The 17,714-nt window shown below is 53.7% G+C and overlaps 2 long non-coding RNA genes across 2 annotated transcripts; one reads left to right on the plus strand and one right to left on the minus strand.

Moving 5' to 3' along the window:
- Positions 1–215: 215 nt before the first annotated feature.
- Positions 216–3,959, minus strand: LOC134473192 (uncharacterized). The gene is made up of 2 exons (XR_010043311.1): positions 2,872–3,959; positions 216–2,763 (listed from the first exon to the last, which is right to left on the minus strand). It is a non-coding gene; the product is annotated as an uncharacterized LOC134473192 (long non-coding RNA).
- Positions 3,960–10,025: 6,066 nt separating this feature from the next.
- Positions 10,026–17,714, plus strand: LOC106028597 (uncharacterized). Its single transcript, XR_001202226.3, has 3 exons — positions 10,026–10,218; positions 11,669–11,895; positions 13,809–17,714. It is a non-coding gene; the product is annotated as an uncharacterized LOC106028597 (long non-coding RNA).

The raw sequence follows: 17,714 nt of genomic DNA on the forward strand, positions 1-17,714 counted from the left end.
AGAATTCGACAGCGCCCAAATGTAAACAATAAAACAAAACCAGAGGCAGAACCCACCCAAAACCAATAAGCATCCTCCACCCAGTAACTCTCCTCAGATCAGAAAAAATGAGGAAAAGTTTCCATCAGGAGCCCAAGCAGGGATTTCTTTGTTTTGTTTTGTTTTGTTTTCAAGAGATAAAAACAACAATGGTACAGAATTTCGAAACAAGATAATAGGAGACTAACAATGGTTAATATATTGCGTATTGTTATCTTCAAAGTAGTTGCTCAGATTACAAGAAACAGACATGGAAAACTGATCAAACAATAGAACCACAGACCAATCTTTTCAATGAACTAATAGAGATTAGTAATGTAAGTACCTTAGCCATATATAGATATATAGACTTTTCTTTTCCTTTCCTTTTCTCATTTCCCTTATCCCAGTTATTTTTTTCTTTTGAGCAGTTTCTTCCCCTTTCACTTTCACAATATCTATTGTACATTTTGGATCTTATTTACTCTTTCAAATTTTTACACTAGGGAGACAATCTGATGTTTATCCATGCACGTCTGGCTTATTTCACTTATATATATGGTCTCAAATTGCATTTGTTTACCTACAAAAGCCTTGAGTTTATACTTTTTTATAGCTGAGTAGTTCTCCACTGTATGAAAAGATCGTATCTTTTTATCCATTCCTTGGTTGATGGGACATTTGGATTGTTTCTAAGATTTAGCTTTTACAAATTGTGCTGCTGTAAACATGGGTGCAAAGATATCACTGTGGTATGATGTTTTTAATTCTTTGGGGAGAATATCCAGAAAGGGAGAAACTGGGTCTAGTGGGACCTCTAATCCTTGTTTTTTGAGGAATCTCCACACTGATTTCCACAGTGACTGCACCAGACTGCACTCCTACCAATAGTAGAGAAAGGTTTTTATTCCCACACCCCTGCCAGCATTTGTTATTCATTGATTTCTTGATGACAGCCATTCTTTCTGGGGTGAGATGAAATCTCAGGGTTGTCTTAATTTGCATTTCCGGCCAGGCGAGGTGGCTCATGCACATAATCCCAGCACTTGGGAGGCTGAGGCAGGAGGAGATCGTTGTGAGTTCAAGACCAGCCTAGGCTACAAAATGAACTCAAGGCCAGCCTGAACTACATAGAGAGATCCTGTCTGAGAAAGACCAAAAAAAAAAAAAAATTTGCATCTCTTGAATGACCAGTGATGGTGAGCACTTGCTTGACTATAGCCCAGCCCTGGGCCTCTTCTGATTCCCAGTGCCCAGTGATTCCTGATTTATTCTTCACTGACATCAGCTCTGTTAAGTTTATTTTGTCTGAAGTTTGTTGTTGTTAATATCTTATCTGTACATTGGAAACAACTACCTGACCCTCACCCAGCTTACAAAAATTAAATGAAAAATCACAACTGAATCACTTACCAAGTATCCAGTATAGAGTTAGTGCTCAGAAACCTTAGTTATATCATTACACATCTGTGAGTTGTGAGAATCTGCATGTTTTCCTCTCCAGAGATGATAAGCTTCTGTGGAACCGCTCAGGATGCCTTAAGGGGCTAGACAGTTTTGGGGGTCGGCTGGAAGAGGCGGGCCCCTGTGTGTGCACCCTGCAAAGGTTCTAGCTCCCTTCCAGGGGTGTCCTTCCTCCACACCCCTTGTGTCCTGGATATCTTGATATGAGCTCTCTGCCAAGCCACCCTGCCTTTGAGCCTGTCAACTATGGACCCACACTTCTACAAACGTCAGCCAAAATAAACCTCTCCTCCTTTACACTGTAAGTGTCAGAAATAATTAGGGGAGTGCCCCAAGGCTGGGTTCCGATGAGGGCAGAGGGTTCAGTCAAGGTGAGGAGGGGTCTCATCCTAAAGGAACAGGCCCAGCAGGGAAGAGGAGGTATTTGGAGCATGTTGGGGGAGGGCTGGGTCTGAAGTGCACCTGTTTAATCTTCGGGGAGAGGACACATGGATGTCCAGCCGCTCTGCTGAACATTGAGGCCCATCCCCACCCACAGCCCACATCCATAGCCCCTCTCAGCCCCTTGGAGCTCTGAGCATGGAAACCAGGGGCCACTTCTTCTTTATTCCCCACCTTGTACAGGACAGGACCCATCGAGGCCCGAGGTGGACACACAATGGGCCGCTCAATGACTCAGGTTTTTCCACAGTGGAGGTGTGGGCTGGGTATCACCGGTGCAGACTTGTAACTACCCAGACTTCCTGGGCTAGAAGGCAGTCGGTTCTGGTGGCAGCGTGTTCCACAGAGACAAGACTCACAGGATTCAGGCTGACGGGACAGGAAAGGGCTGTTCCCAGCCAGACCTGCTCAGCCCACCTGTCCTGCAGACTCCCCTTGGAAAATGTTTTCTGGTTGCTATGACAGCCGAATCACAGAGCTGGGATTTGTTATTGTTCCAGAGGGGAAAAAAGGAAGGCCCGCATGTGTCAGTGGGCAGCTGAGTCACCCTGCCATGGTCTGGTGAGTCCACAGAGTCACTTTCCTGTGGTCTGAGGCTCCCAGCAGCCACCACGTGTGGGCCAAAGCTCGGTCCCCTGTCTGCAGCTTCCAGTGAGCCCAGGTAATGGACACCCTGGCCTGAGCGCCACCAGCAGCCAGCAGGTAGACAGGAAAGTCACTGAAGAGGATGCCGTCCTGCCTCCCAGAGGGGCAGCCGAGGGGCACTGAAGTGACCGCTTTCCAGCAGCCTCAGGTCCTGAACCCATTCAAATATTTACCTTTCTTGCCTGGTCTTTCCAGCTGGGGAAAAGACAGACGTTGTGGGATTTCTGACCCAGTGATTCAGCTGGATGAGAACCCGCCCTCACATATTCAAGAGTCTCCCTTTCACCATCTTTTTGATCATACCTCGTAAAGACCATCATGTTTCATGGACTTCTGGAACTGCTTCAGACAGTGGCACGAACAGGAGGACAAGTGTATTGGAGGGGAGTTGGAGGCAGCCTATCTTCTCCTGTAATAAATTTTTGAAATTTAAACATCCCTATGTTTCAATCACCTTGTATTTCAACAACAGTTTCCTGAGTTGCCTTCAACTTGGCTGGTTCTTTGAGCCCTCCAAGCCTCTGTCTCCTCATGCAAGACAGACAGGAACAGCACTGTCTCATTATGGGAAAGAAAAGAGAAAGCACCAATAGTGTTTACATGGTGCCTAGCTGCTTTGGTTTATAGCGAGGTGTCCACAAGGCCGCACCGGCGAGGCGTGTGGAAGTCTCACAGCTGACTTGCTGTTGGAGTAGAGGGCTGGCCGGAAGGGGCAGGTCCCTATGTGTGTGCCCTGCAAAGGTTCTCTCCCCCTTCCCAGCCTTTTCTCAACACCCTCTGATTCCTAGGAACCTTGATGTGAGCCCTCTGCCAAGCCACCTTGTCTTGGAGCCTGCTAACTATGGACTGACACCTCTACAAACGTGAGCCAAGTAAACTACCCTGGAGGCCTGCATCTCACACCGAAGGTCCTGCCAAGGAAATGCCACACACTGTGACGGCCCAGGCCAGGGTGGGCTGTGCTGAGGACAGCTGGGTAGTACAGTGCAGTGGGCAGCTTGCTGTGTCCACATCTATGTCTGTGGCTGTGTCATGGAATTGCCCCTGGCCAGCTGTTGGGTCCCCTGCATGACACCAGACAGCCCGTGTTTGCAAGGGATACGGGCCGAAGGTCAAAGGTCAGAGGAAGGAGGGGGACAGCTGTGGGAGAGAGGAACAAAGGGCCTGCGGTCACTGACGCCCACAAGGGGCAGTTGCCTCAGCTCCTCGAGGACAAAGGGCAGAGTTCTATTTTGAGCCCCGTAGGCGCGGGAGAAAACAAGGTTCTTGTTTTCCACACGCTCATGGGTGGCTCACTAGTCCACAGACTGCTGGCTGCTGCTTTGGGTGCCCACGAGACTCCCTAACCTCGTGTTCAAGGACACTTCCTGTGCCAGCGTCACCAGGCTGGAAGATTGAGTGTCCCGACAAGAGGGCTGTGTGAAAAAAAAAAGGGGGGGGGGGAGGGAGGACAACAATCAGTGTCCAGGTAACAGAGAAATTTCGTTTTGTCTTGTTGTTTCCTTGGGCAACAAAACATCCCTGCCCTCTGCAGGCCGTCTTCCTCCTGGTTACTCATTTCTCCCAAGGGCGAGCTGTTTACTTGGCGGTTAATAAAGCAGAGAGCACTTTGCCCTTTGAATGCTTCTCTGCCTCCAGCATCTCTTGGCCTCTCTCTGCCAGGACTGGGGAGGTGGCTCACAGACCCTAGACGGCACCCCGTCCTCTGCCCCAGCCAGGGACCTTGGGCTGGATCGTCCTGCAAGATCCTGAGTCCCGGGGACACAGCTCAGGGATTTTCCTTGTGGCACTGGGAATTGAGCCCGGAGGCCTTCACCCTTAGCCCCAGCTCTGGCCCTTTTTCACATTTTTTTTTTTTAAATTAGGAGACAAGGTCTTTCTAACTTGCTGGTGGCCCAGGCTGGGTTTGAACTGTGATTCTGCCTCGCTTGCCTTTCCAAGTACAGTGTAGCTACTTTTCTAGTTCTCAGTGTGAAATGAGAGATTATGAAGGTACAGGGGAAAGGGAAAGTCCCCAAGAACTGGAGCAATCAGTTGCATCAGCCTTGACCAGTGATCTGTTGAAACCAGAGCCTCAGGGTCAGTTTCTGGTTGGCACCACTAACCGCTAACCGTGTCACTGACCACTAATCTAGCTCGCAGTCACTGACTGATAGCCACTCTTTACAGCTCTTTACATGGTGCTCCTCCCTCCCTGCACCTTGCACCCCGATAAATGGACAGAGACCCCTTGGAGGGTGAGTGCTTAGGGATCATTTTTTCCATCTTCTGCAACCCCCTGGGCCAGGTGGGGCCCTGTAACATAGGCACGGGGAGAAAGAAAGAATCAAGCCTTCATCGCAGCGGAGAGAAGGGGGAGGAAAGAGCAAGCGAGCACTTCTCACAACTTTCATTGTCCAACTTTCATTGTCTGCTGATAGCCCCAAATGAACCCAATATCCCCCAGGAAGACTGCCAGGGTTATGCAAATAAAAGCATAAATAAAGAAGGGAACAGGGGTTTCCCTAGTCACAGGACCCTGACACTGAACGCAGCGGGTTTCAGGCCAATCCATTTTCCTGCTCTCCAGGGACACCGGACACCAGGCTCTGCAGTGTAAAACCCAGAGTTAGCTGGGACCCTGGTGAAGCCCACTCTCCCTGACATCTGCAGAGACTGGCTGCCGCCTGCCCTGCGAAAGCCTCCTGGGGAGCCACAGCTCCTTTCCTTCCCGCCTCCCCCCAGCCCTCTGCTTTTGGGGTGCCCTGAGAAGGGACCATTTCCAAGCCACAGATCATGGTCCCGTTGTGGGGGATACCGGTGGCCTAGGTGGGAGCAGGGCTGGAGATGATGGACAAGTGCCACCCGTCTCTCTTCACCCCTACAACAAAGCAGCAAAGGGCTCCTGGGATAACAAGTGGAATTCCCACGCGCGTCAGAATGAGCTCATTAGGAGAGGAAGCAGCATGGCTTAACAGAGGCTTCTGAGGGTTTGCGCTGCTCACACTCAGGCCCCCTCCCCTGGGCGGCACCCAGGAGGTGGCAGGGAGCAGTTGATCCTCTTGGGCTCTCATGCTCTGACTCCCTAGGATGGCTAGAGAGGGCACACAGCTTCAACAGAGGCCCAGGAGTCCAGGAACTGGTGGGAACAGGTAGCAGCACCAACACAGCCTCCCAACTCTGTTTTCCTGAGCCTGCTCTGCCAGAGTGCATGGGTTCTGCCAACATCAATGTCTGTTCCAGTCAGCGTGCTCTTAGCTTGAGGCAGCCCGAGAGGGATCCAGCTGTTTGCAGCAAGTGCATCCATCCACAGGCCACACCTGCAGGGTGCAGCCTCACCCTGGATCTCACTGCCGTTGTCTTGGACTTCTCTCTGCTAGGTCCCAGCGGACCCCACAAGGTGGGGTCACTTAGGCTAAGCATCACATAAACTACAAGAAGGCAGGAAAATACCCCAGACAGACTAGGTTTTCCTCAGAACAGGAGAGTCATAGCCATTGGTCTGAAAGGGCCCAGTCAAACTGAGCCAGTGTCAGACTCTGCTTCTGCCCTGGCAGGAAGTCACTGGTGACAGGCAATGCCTCTCTGTACTATTCTGTTTGTGTACTCCTGCCCCAGTGACCACGGAGAGCCCTCTGCTCCCAGGTACCCCAGACTTTTACGCTTTCTGAAAAACACTGATGCCATGGCAGGTCCTTCTTCCTAGGACACAGATTTGGGTTGTGCTTCCCATCACAGTAAGCGCTGCAGCCCAAGAATGTGAGCAGAAGCTAGGTCCCGAGCTCCTCGTCTGATGACAACAGCCCCGTTCATGTCAGGACGCCAGCGTGACAAGCTTCTCCTTGAGACTGAACAGCACACATCTTCCCCTCCGGAGCCAGGAAACGATGCTCAAAATAAGAACCAGAGCTCCCGCAAAATGAACCACGGCTATTCTCAGTGACAAGGTCCCAAGCTCCTCCAATGATAGCTGCCGAGTTCATGTCAGGGAAGCCAGCACAAGCTCCTCCAGGAAAAGCAACAACTCTAAACAACAGTACTACTTATGAGAACCCACCACGCTCCTCTTCCTTACCAGGTCTGCTTTTTATGCTGGCAGCTTTCCTCAGGTGGACCATCCACACCCAGCGCCACACTGATTCAGTTCAGCTGGTGTTTAAGTTGACAAGTGGGTTTTAATCCACCACAGGGGGGAACTGCAGGGATAGAGCCATAAGCCAAGGACACTACAACCCCTAAAGCTGGAAGAGGAGGCACCTGCCCCCTTCTAGAGCCCCTGTGGGAAATACAGTCCTGCACACCTTGATAGCAGCCTTGCACAAGTGTGGGAGGAAAGATCTGGGTTGTTTTGAGCCACTAAGTTTGGCGGCTCATTACAGCGGGAAATCTATGCACCTCACAGAACTCTGGGGTCCTCAGGACAGCGGGACTGCATGGGGGTGAGGGTGGGAGCCAGGTTGACTGGGGAGGCACCTAGGACAGAGGAGGGGCTAGGTAGCGGGAGGGTCCACAGGCAAGAGGAGGCCACTTCAGAGAGCGGAATGGGAGGACCGACACCAGCCTCAGAAGAGGAGCTGGGCGCTGATTTGTGGTCTACAGGTGCAATCTGGAATTTTCCTGTTTTGCCCTATTTTGCAATGCACAGGCATTTTCTCTCAAGTTAGAGTTCTGGCTGCACAAATGTCGGCTGGCAGGAAGTTCAGCTCGGGCATGCTTAGCCCTCTATCCTGTTCCCAGCCACTCCAGATTCTGCTCCACCTTTGAGCAGGGACTGAAGGTACAGCCCAGAATGCGAAGTGTGGGGTTCCTAGGTAAACAAGGGGCCTCTGAAGGTTCTCGAGGAAGTGTGGTTCAGGCAGGAAAAAGGCTATGGCAATGATGGTCCCAGAGGACTGTTGGGCCAGCTCTGCATAAAGCAGTAAAAAATGGAGTTGCGGGGCTGGGGATTTAGCTCAGCGGCATAAGCGCCTTCCTTGCAAGTGTGCGGTCGTGAGTTCGATCCCTGGTACCGATAAAAAAAAAAAAAAAACAAAAACAAAAAAACCAAAAGAACACAAAAAACAAACAACGGAGTTGTGAGTCCCTCGGTGGGTTGTGAGCTGTTTGCTAGAGACCAGGCAAAACTTCTGAGTGGCATCTGCGCTGCTCTGCGCGCCACTGCCCCCCAGCGGCCAGGCCTGGGGTGGCGGCTCGCGGCACGTGGGAGCCCGGAAGAGCTGGGGTGCTGTAGTCACAGGAGCAGAGGTCACGCGGGGCTTTGTAGAGATTGCTCGTGACGTGGCGGCGTGCACCGAGGAATCCAGAGGACTGGGCCGCCGGTGGGGACAATAGTGAGGCTGGACCTAAGCAGCCATGGACTCGGGAGGGGAGGAGAGAACTGGGGCGTGGAGCTGTGCCGCTGCACCCAGGTGTCACGCACCCCAAATCCTGACAGTAATTCAGGGAGACCTGCGACAGCCCAGGAGGAAACCATGGAGAGAACCGACTGTACACTGTAAGAACTGAACAGTGAGATGAGTCTTTTCTTCTTTACGTAGTTCCGGGTATTGAACCCCAGACCTTTGCCTTGAGCTACATCGCCAGCCCCCCTTCCTTTTTTTGAGCTAGGGTCTCCCCCTTTACCCAGGCTAGGCTTGGACCTGTGATCCTCCTGCCTTAGCCTCCCAGATTACAGCTACGATTCCAGCTGTGAGCCACCAATCCCGGCAAACCATGGGCCTGAATATTCATTTCTTAAACCTTATTCAAGTCTGAAGACCTCTTTGACTTTAAGCAGGAGTTTTGAATCCCACCTCTGCTGTCTGGGGTCCGAGTACTCCATTGCCCTGGAGACAGCTCAGGGATTTCACGATGGGCAGGCATCTCTTGTCTGCTCTCCAGGCATTGGTAGTTTTACAACTTTCTTGTTTTACTCCGAGAAATACGAAGGAGAACATCAGTCCACCAGTCTACAGCCCTGACAAGCAGAGGAACCAAGGCCAAGCTGGTCCCCTTGTCGACCACGGAGCCTTCTTTCTTGCTGGGCATTTGCATGGCTGCTGTATTGATTAGGTCACAGCCCTAAGAACTGCTCTTCTCCTCCCATTTTATAGATGAAGATATGAGGCATGGAATGGTGGATTCCACAGAGACAGCCTGACTCCTCAGCCTGTAACCCTTTTTCTCATTCTAGCCATCAGTATTGTGGCACTTACACTTGTTTATGTCAACTTGACTGATTTGGGAGCCACACAAGAGATTGGTAGAGGACACTTCTGGGTGCACCTGGGTCGGTCGTGGAGGTGTGGCCTTGGGGTCTATGTCTGGTCCCTGCCACTTCCTCTTTGGCCTGTTTCCTAGCTCTGCTTCCTGCTGCTGTGAACTAAGCAACTTTGCCCCCCGCACCGACCATGTTCTCTACCATGATGCTCCTGCCCTGGAGCCAGCTGACCAGGGACTGAACCCTCTGAACCATGAACCAAATCAAATCTGTCCTTTAACTCGAATCCCAGCCAGGAAAGCTGATAATACAGTCACCGTCAGCTAAACTCATGCTCTCTACGCTGTGAGTTACCACACACCAGTGAGTGGGTCCTGAAACAATGTAGTGCCTTTCAAACCACACTCATTTTGCTTAAATTGAGTGAAACACAAAATGTCAGGTGTATTTCATGTAGTATAAGGTTAAGAATGGTTTGGTAATTTTCTGACAGCTCCTCTATGGTTATGTGTGTACATACTTTCCTGTAATACAAAATCTGTTTCTTACTATGGATCCAGTCCAAAAAAGTAAAAAGCCACCTATCTCAAAGTTTTCCCCATTGGGCTTCACAAAGCTTGCATATGGTAGTTTTACAAATTTCCCGCTTTACTCAAAGAGCTATGAAGGGAAATTTCAATGTACCACTCTACAGTCCCCGGACAAGCAGAGGAAGAGAGACCAAGCCGGCCCCTGAGGGAACCCCGTTGCTCCAGACACCTGACAAGGCCATGATATCACTGACCTCACCCAACTCTGGGAGCCAGGATGGGCCATTCCCCCACCTGCGTGCAGTCTCGGAGTCCCAAGACCTGGGCAGGGACCAGTAGCTCAATGAACGCAAACCCAGCTGGTGCCAGCCTGGCGGCAAGTGGAAAATGTCCCAGCACGTTATGAATGGGGTGGCCACAGGTCGGTTAGAAGCATAGTTGTCTATAGTGACCAAAGCTTTACATTTGTAATCAGCTGAAACAATCACATTATTTTCCTGGGAGTGTCATGGTTGGCCATACAAGCTCCCCACCTCCGCCTCTGCTTTTTTGGCTGATGACCTCACGAGCCCTGACTTCCATCCTTCCATCCCCGGCAGCTGCCCTCTGATCCTTCGAGGGTTTTCCGGGCGCTCCGCATGCAGCTCTTGGCAGAAGACACTGAGTCACATGGCAGGTGACTGGTGTTTTCTGACTCATGGGATGGAAAGAAATGCGACACATAGCGGCAGCACAGAGGGCCTCCATTGCCAATTGAGGGAACCTCTCAGATGGGAGGTGACTCATCTGGACGGCCTGGCCTGTTCAAGTGCAGCTTCCCAGGGGACACTCACTCCCCAGGGAGGAGAGCGGCTTCTCAGATGCAGCCCAGAGCCAGCCCTCCAGGGCAGTGGAGCCCTGGTCCACGGCAGAGAGGTGCCTAAGGCCAGCTCGGTGCAGAAGGTGAGAGGGCAGACCATCCAGATTGGGAGAACTGAGGGGGAAACGAGGCACGGGGTTCGGGAGAATGTGGTGGAGTCCTCTGCAGACCAGGACCTGGGGGTCTCACTTCACACCACTCACAGGGTCCTCAGGAGAGCTCGTGACTCCCACAGCCCCAAGAGAGGGTCTGTAAGTCCATTTGCAGACAAGAAAATCCTGCTCGGGGCTGGGGATTTAGCTCAGTGGCATAAGTGCCTGCCTTGCAAGCAGGCAGTCATGAGTTCGATCCCCAGTACCAATAAAAAGGAAAAAGACAAGAAAAGAAAAGAAAATCCTGCTCAGAAATGTAAATTCACTTGCCCAAGGGCACGCGGCGGGGGAAGGAGGGTTCCACCCCACCCGGTCTGCTTCCAGGGGCTGTACTGTCAATCACTGTACAATACCTAAGCCAAAGGTCCCACTCTGCCCTTCATGCATGCGGGACACACTTCACCTCGCTCAGGACTCCTCTCCCATCACCCTGTCCCTTCCCGGAGCGGCTCTGAAGTCCTCTCTCATGAGTGTCCTTGGTTACGCTGCTATGGCTGCCTCCACATCCCGAATCCACTCAAAACCTTTTGCTTTTATGATCCTTTCGACTCTGGGGAACAGCCACAAGCCACGAGGAGCCAGACCTGGGGAATAAAGCAGACGAGGCCTCCCGCGGTAGTCCATAGCCTGCTGTCCCAGTGGCTGACCCTTGGCTGCAGCGTTCACCACGTTACTAATCATGCCTCGTAAAGACACTTAGGAAAGAGGATTCCCAGAACTGCTCCAGGAAGTGGCAGGGACAGGGGGTGAATGTTCTGAGGGGGACTTGTGGTGATATCTTTTATCGTGATAAATCTTTTAATGTAAACATTTGCCATAGATTTCGATCAGCCCTTGTATATTGTCTGGCTTGATCCTCAGGGTAACAAGGCAAGGAAGGTATAGTGTCCCATTTTAAAGAAATAGAAGTAAAAAGACTGAGTGTGTTCCCCAGAGGTCAGTGGAGGATCTGTACAAGGGCATCCGTGTTGCTGTCGCCATCGGGGGTGGTGGCCCTCTTTTCTGAGTCCCACTCCACCACCTCCGTGGCTTGCATTGCTTGAGTCTGACTAAACAGCAGGACCCTCTTGGCTGTGTCCCTGTGGCTGAAGGAGAGGCTGCCCAAGGTGGACAGGGGGCGGGGGGCACCACACAGAGAGAGTTCAGCCACCGCCACCCCAGCTGGCCAGGGGAGTCAGACTGCAGGCGTCAACCTCACCCTCCTCTGCCATGGCTGGGAGCAGCTGAAGTCTTGGCTTCAGGTGGCCTCTGGGGTGAGGATCAGGAGGGAGACGGGCCAGGGGCAGGTGGGGCAGCCCACGCATCTTCCATTAGGTCGAGCTGCTCAGCTGGCCCCGGCAGGAGGGGGACAAGCGAGGGCAGCGGGCCTTTTGCTTTTCAGATGCATGCACATCATCTAAAGCTCCTGAGCCCCACACAGTCCCACCCTGACGCCCCCCAAAATAAATAGCCCTGGAATCTGATGACCACCCGCAGCTCTGTGATGGCTTTGGGCTCTGAGAATCCAAACTCCACCGAATTTATGCCGGAACCGGGCGAGCTCAAGAAGATAACCAACCTTTCCACCTGTGCTAACTCTTCCTGAATCACGGATAAAGCCACTTCCAGGTACAGAACTGGTCACATGCTTCGGTCTCCCCGGGCCTCCAAAGTCCTGCATGCCCACATGCATGGAGCGCGATATGTTGCCTGCATGGGGTCACAGTTAGGAACTGTCACTTGGAAGTGTCACAGACACACCCACCGGCAGATCCCGGTGACCTTGCTCCCTCTGCCTTCCCGGATTAGGACCCTGAGGCCACCAGGAGAGATGAAGCTCACCCGAGCTGCTCTGGGGCTCGCATGAGTCTCCCGCCAGCCGGAGCCTGTAGGGCTCATCTGTTTCAGGGATTTTTTTCTCAGCAGCCCCTGGATCTTGGTGTCCCCTCAGGGAGACAGGCAGGGGACAGCTTGGGGAGGAACTGTAGTCCCGGCCGACACCCCAAGGACCATGGCCAGATCCTGACCTGCCACCTGCTCTTTTCCATCTGCTGGGGGGCATTTTCCAACCTATCACTAATGGACACTTGTCTTGTGTCAGAGGCGCCTTGTTCTAGGCCTCTTGCTCATCTGGGTCCTGGCAGGCTGGGTCACACTGTGCTGTCTCCTGGGAGGAAGCCTGGTCTCCACCTGTCTTGGGGCAGGACAGGCAAGTTAGCTCAATGGCAAGAGAGTGGAAATAAACCAGCACATGTCCTGGGCTGGCACCCGAAAACAGTGTCCCCAAGCTCCCAGAGCCATCTGTCCCAGGGTGTCCAGCCCACCTGCCCCTCTCCCCCTGTATACTATCCTGAAAGCCCCATGCAAGGATTTGGTGACCTGTCCATGACTGAGCTGGTGGCTTTCCCATTCTTTGAAACCTCAGCTCAAAAAAATGAGGTCAGTAGGCCAGGAGTCGTGATCTCTGTAATCTGAGCATTCTGGGAGGCTGAGGCAGGAGGGTCACTAATTCGACCCCAGCCTGGGCAACTTGGAAAGACTCTCATAATAAAAACAAAAAGGGCTGGAAATAGAGTGCAATGTGAAGCCCCTGGGATCGATCCCTGTAGTGCAAACAAATAAACAAACAAACACAAACAGGTGGGTGCAGCCCCCAACCCCAGGGCAGCCCTGGCCCTTGTTCTGGCTAGGGACAGTCACCACTTTACATGCAGACAGCACCCGACAGTTTCCAAAGCCCTTGACAGCTTCCCAGGATGACGCCTTGAGGAAGGACAGGCAGAGCCACCTCCACGTACAGGTGGTGAACCTGAGACACCGACCTGGGGTCCCTGTGTCCCCTGGCAGTGAGCGAGAGCCAGATCAGGATGGGGCCTCTGGAGCCCTGGGTTACGGCTGTCCCTTGAGAGAGTGGGGCTCTTGGGAGCTCTGGAGTGGGGGCTGGGGCAGCACCTGGGTCCTGTCTGTTCCTGCCCTGCCCGTGGGCTCTTGCGGGCACCTACAGCCCTGAGCCACCCCTGAGGCCTGCAGTCTGCAACCAGGAACAGCTGCAGTGACTGACAAGGGACTAGGGCTGGGCCCTGCTGCTGTGACCTTGGGGACCCTCACAGCAGGGTCTAGAGTACCCCACAGAGGCAGCCAGGGTCACTGGCTTCCCCACACAGTGTGACACCCCCCTCCAAGGCCCCTGGTGGACACTCCCTTCCCATCTAGGTCTCTAGGAGGTGACAGACGAGAATGGAGGTTAGGGAGGGGGTGGCAGGAGTTGGGGGCTCCTCGGATTCTCCCCCACTGGAACTCCTGCCTGGGGCCCTTGGCGTCCATCCCTGTGACTCCAGGACAGTTGGCAGGGACCATAGATCTAACACTGTCCTCAACCCCTGTTCTGCGGCAAACGTCAGATGAATGAGGGTGAAGGGGCCGGCGACCCACTCAGCGGGCTGAGTCCTGTCCCTGGAGGAGGGAAAGAAGGAAAATCATCCCCCGATTACTGGCTTTTTTCTTTTCTTCCTTTTTTTTTTTTAACTGAATAACTCCACCAGACAAGCCTGAGCTGGAGAAGTCAGATGTCCGTCTCCGAGGTGCCCAGTCAGACTCACAGCGCAGATGGCTTTGAATCCAGACAGAGCTGTGGGCTGGTGTCACCGGCGCAGGGACTGAGGTGTCTTTTGAGAAAGGACTTAGCCTAAGAGGAAGGCAGGAGTCGGCCTCCGGAGGAGTGGGGCTGTGCGGTGCCAGTCACCAGCTCGGCGTCTTCTGGCCTGGTGGGAGGTCACGAGGAAGGCCACCAGCACAGCAGACTTGGTGAGACTCAGGAAGCATGTGCCACACTGCGCCAGAACTGCCACGTGGCGGGGACAGAGACGCAGAAGGCAGGGGCCATGCTCCATGCTCAGTATGGGCTGTGTCCCCACCCAGCCCCTGGTGTGTCACCCTCTCAGGCTTCGGAGGCACGGACGGCAGCTGCTGCCGTGTCACCTCAGACCCATGGGACGTGGGGAAGGTACCCGCTCCCAAGGCCAGCGGGAGGCTTTCTGGGACCAGGCCAAGGGGTCCCCGCTCGGGGCGAGTGCAAAGCCACAGGATGATTGCAGGTGCTCACACGTGGGGCCATCTTTACCCCTGGCTGTGTCTCCAGTCCTTGAGACTGCTAAGCTGGCAGCCACCAAAGAGTCTCGAAGTGGTGCAGAAAGACAGACAGAGGTTGTTTTCAGTCTCTGGCAGAAGAGAATCCACTAGGAGCTGGGACCAGGTGGTTCCAAGGTGGGGACGGGACCCCCTGTGAGGCTGGGCCAGGTGGAAGGGGGGTCCTGGAGGAGGGGGCGGCTCTCCCTGCAGCCACACACACGCTCGGGGTGGTGTTTACACTCCCAGCGGCTCTTTCTGTCCTCAGAGCACCATGCACACAGGGTGTCTGTTTGCGTTGAGTAGAGAAACTGTATTTTTCCATATCCACAATAAGCAAGATATGGAAGCGACCCAGATGTCCATCAGCAGATGAATGGATAAAGAAAACGGGTGCTGTGTACAATGGGGCATTGTCCCCTTAGAGGAGGAAAGGGCCCGCCAGCAGCAGCAACACAGAAACTCTGCAGGACGCTGTGCCAGGTGCAGGGGAGGTTACTGTGTGAGGCCACTTACACAGGCAGCAGAGATAGGGACAGTGGTTGCCAGGAGTGGGGCAGAGGAGAAAATGTGGAAATTTGCTCAGAGGGTATAAAGATTCTGTTCTGCAAGACGAATGGGTCCCGGGCTCTGCCACAGGGTGCGGGCTTGCTGGTGACAGCAGGGGCTGTGCTTGTGCCCTTTCCAGCGGATTAAAATCTGCTGTGTTCAGGGCTGGGGATTTAGCTCAGCGGCATAAGCGCCTGCCTTGCAAGCAGGCAGTCGTGAGTTCGATCCCTGGTACCAATAAAATCTGCTGTGTTCTTACACGAAACACACATGGGTGCACACACAGACATGGGTGCACACACACGTGCACACACGTGTGCAGGAAGATCATTGGAGGGGATCCGTAAGTTCTGCCCTTTGGTTGTGGAAATGGTGTCACAGGTGTGTGACCAAACTCAGCACGGAAAATGTGTGTGACTCTTTGTGCATTAGCTGCACCTCAAAAAAAGCTTTAAATTCATCAAAACAGAAACCAAAATGAAGTGGGATTTTCCTTCAGTCCAAAAGGAGGATCTAGGACTCAGGGTCCCGAGCCCTCCTGGGGTCACCTGCTCCCACCCCTCGTGTGCCCCGGGAGCCACTAAGTCAGTCTCAAGGGGCATGTGATGGCACAGAGTCCCAGCGTCATCCTGCCATGCAGCCATCCTTGGTCTGTCCTGGGTCCCTTGTCTTGTCTTGTCTTTCCTTTCTTGGGTGAGGCAGGAGGGAGGAGTCTTGCAAAAGCACACTCGAAACACTTCGAGGAAAAGGGGTTTAACCCCTGGGGAAGTGTGCCTGGGGAACAAGCTGTCTCCAGCCCGGCATCCCCACCACCAGCCTCTGCCTCCCAGCTCGGCCCAGCTCTGCTTACACTCCAGGAGGCCATGGGCACAGCCAGCAGGGACAGTGGGCCAGGGAAAGGCCTAGATGGCAGGGAAGCAGGCCTGGGAGCAGCGTGCTAGAGACGCAGCCACTTGTCTGGTCTCCTCTCCCACCTTCTTCTCTCGGTAGGGCTGCTGCCAGGCTGCTGGGAGAGACAAGCTCTGTGACTTGTTAGCGGGACCCCTGGGGGGCGAGGATGGGGACACTGGATGGCTCTTCCTGTGGGAATCCTGCTGCTCTGGAGAGGCCCCACTGTAGTGCAGGCAGGACACAGGGGGCAGGACACACACATCCCCACCCTCCTCTAGTTACAGGAAGGCCCAGGACTTGCCTGGCTCAGAACCACCGCCCTGAATCTGTTTTTTTTTTTTTCTGAAACAGGATCTCAATATGTCATGCAGGCTGTCCTTGAACTCACTGTGTAGCACTGGCTTCAAATTTGTGCGGTCCTCTTGCCTCAGCCTCCTGGGTGCTGGGATTATAGGTGTGTGAGTCTGCATTGGCCTGGGGATCGTGTCAAGGTGCCCATCTCTGGACCCCCACCACCAGTTCCTACCGATCTAGTTCTGTGTAGCATGGGGTCCCCAGAAACGTGAGCTCATATCTGGACTCTGTGTGTGCTGTGTGATCTTGGGACACAGACCTGAGCCCTCTGTGCCTTAATCCCATCGCCCATGATACGGGGACAGCCTCGCCCTCCTGGGGCCAAGCAGGTAAAGCTCTGGGTTCAAGGCCCGAGCCAGGGTGAGTGCTGGTTAATTGTGGCTATTATTGTCATTATTATCTCAGCAGCAGGCATGGATGCCACCCAGGCTCCTGACGCTGGGTGCAGTGTTCTTTCCAACACGTCACTGTGTTGTCCATGCAGCCTCCCAGCTCTGCCAGGCCAGCCCAGCTGCTCTGGGGTCCTTGAGCCAGAGAGATCTGACATGTGCGAACAAGGGCAGGCGTGACCCTGGGGTACAGAGAGCCGGGGAGCATAGCTCAGGTCCCCTGGCAGCCATGCGGCTCCTCCTCTTAGCTTTTCATTATGGAAACAGTGGGAACCGAAAATAGAAGCTCCGCAGACAAGCCTAATCCTCCGGGCTTTGCCCAACAACTGCCGGGGAGTTCAGCACACCCGCCGCCAGGGGGCGCCGTCGTCCCGCGCAGATAGTCTCAGGATTCCGGCACCTGCTGCCCCAGGGCACCCTTCGGAGACCCCACTGACAAACAGCTCCGGGTCTGGGTCCTGGAGCTTCGCAACCCAGTTCACTGTTGCCCTTGGGAACCCTTAAAAGCAGGACGGGAGCTGGGGATGGTGGTGCATACCTGTAATCTTCAGCACTCTGGAGGCTGAGGCAGGAAGAGCTGAGAGAGAGCCCAGCCTGGCTCACTGAGTGACTTAGTGAGTCCCTTGTCTCCAAATAAAAATAAAAATGAGGGCTGGAGATATGGCTCTGTGTGAAGGCCCTAGGTTCACCACCAGGGGGCAGGGTGTGTGTGTGTGTGTGTGTGTGTGTGTGTGTGTGTGTGTGTGTGTGTGTGTGTGTGTGTGTGTCAGGGGGCAGGGTGTGTGTGTGTGTGTGTGTGTGTGTGTGATTCCTGCCTGTGTTTTCCAGCCCAGCCCCAGGACCCAGCTCCCAGCTACGCGCGCGGGATACACCGCGGGCACAAGACATATGCATCTGGCTGTTTAATTAACAGACTTGTGAAATCAGCTGTAATTCATAAATTGCAGAAAGTACCAGGGAATAAAATGTTAATGAATTGGCTTTTACAGACCTAATTAGCTTTCATCAGCGGTTCGTGAACCAGGCAGGGTCCAGAGCACGCGGCTCGAGGACGGTGGTTTTAAAGGCATCGCGCCGCCTCCTGGGGTCTATTGGGCCTTGATTGCTCCGCAGGGCAGAGCTCTTAGGGTAACTGCTCGG

The sequence above is a fragment of the Cavia porcellus genome, unplaced genomic scaffold (genome assembly GCF_034190915.1).
Source record: "Cavia porcellus strain 051 isolate PalLab524CR breed Dunkin Hartley unplaced genomic scaffold, mCavPor4.1 scaffold_26, whole genome shotgun sequence".
In the NCBI taxonomy this organism is placed as follows: Eukaryota; Metazoa; Chordata; class Mammalia; order Rodentia; family Caviidae; genus Cavia; species Cavia porcellus.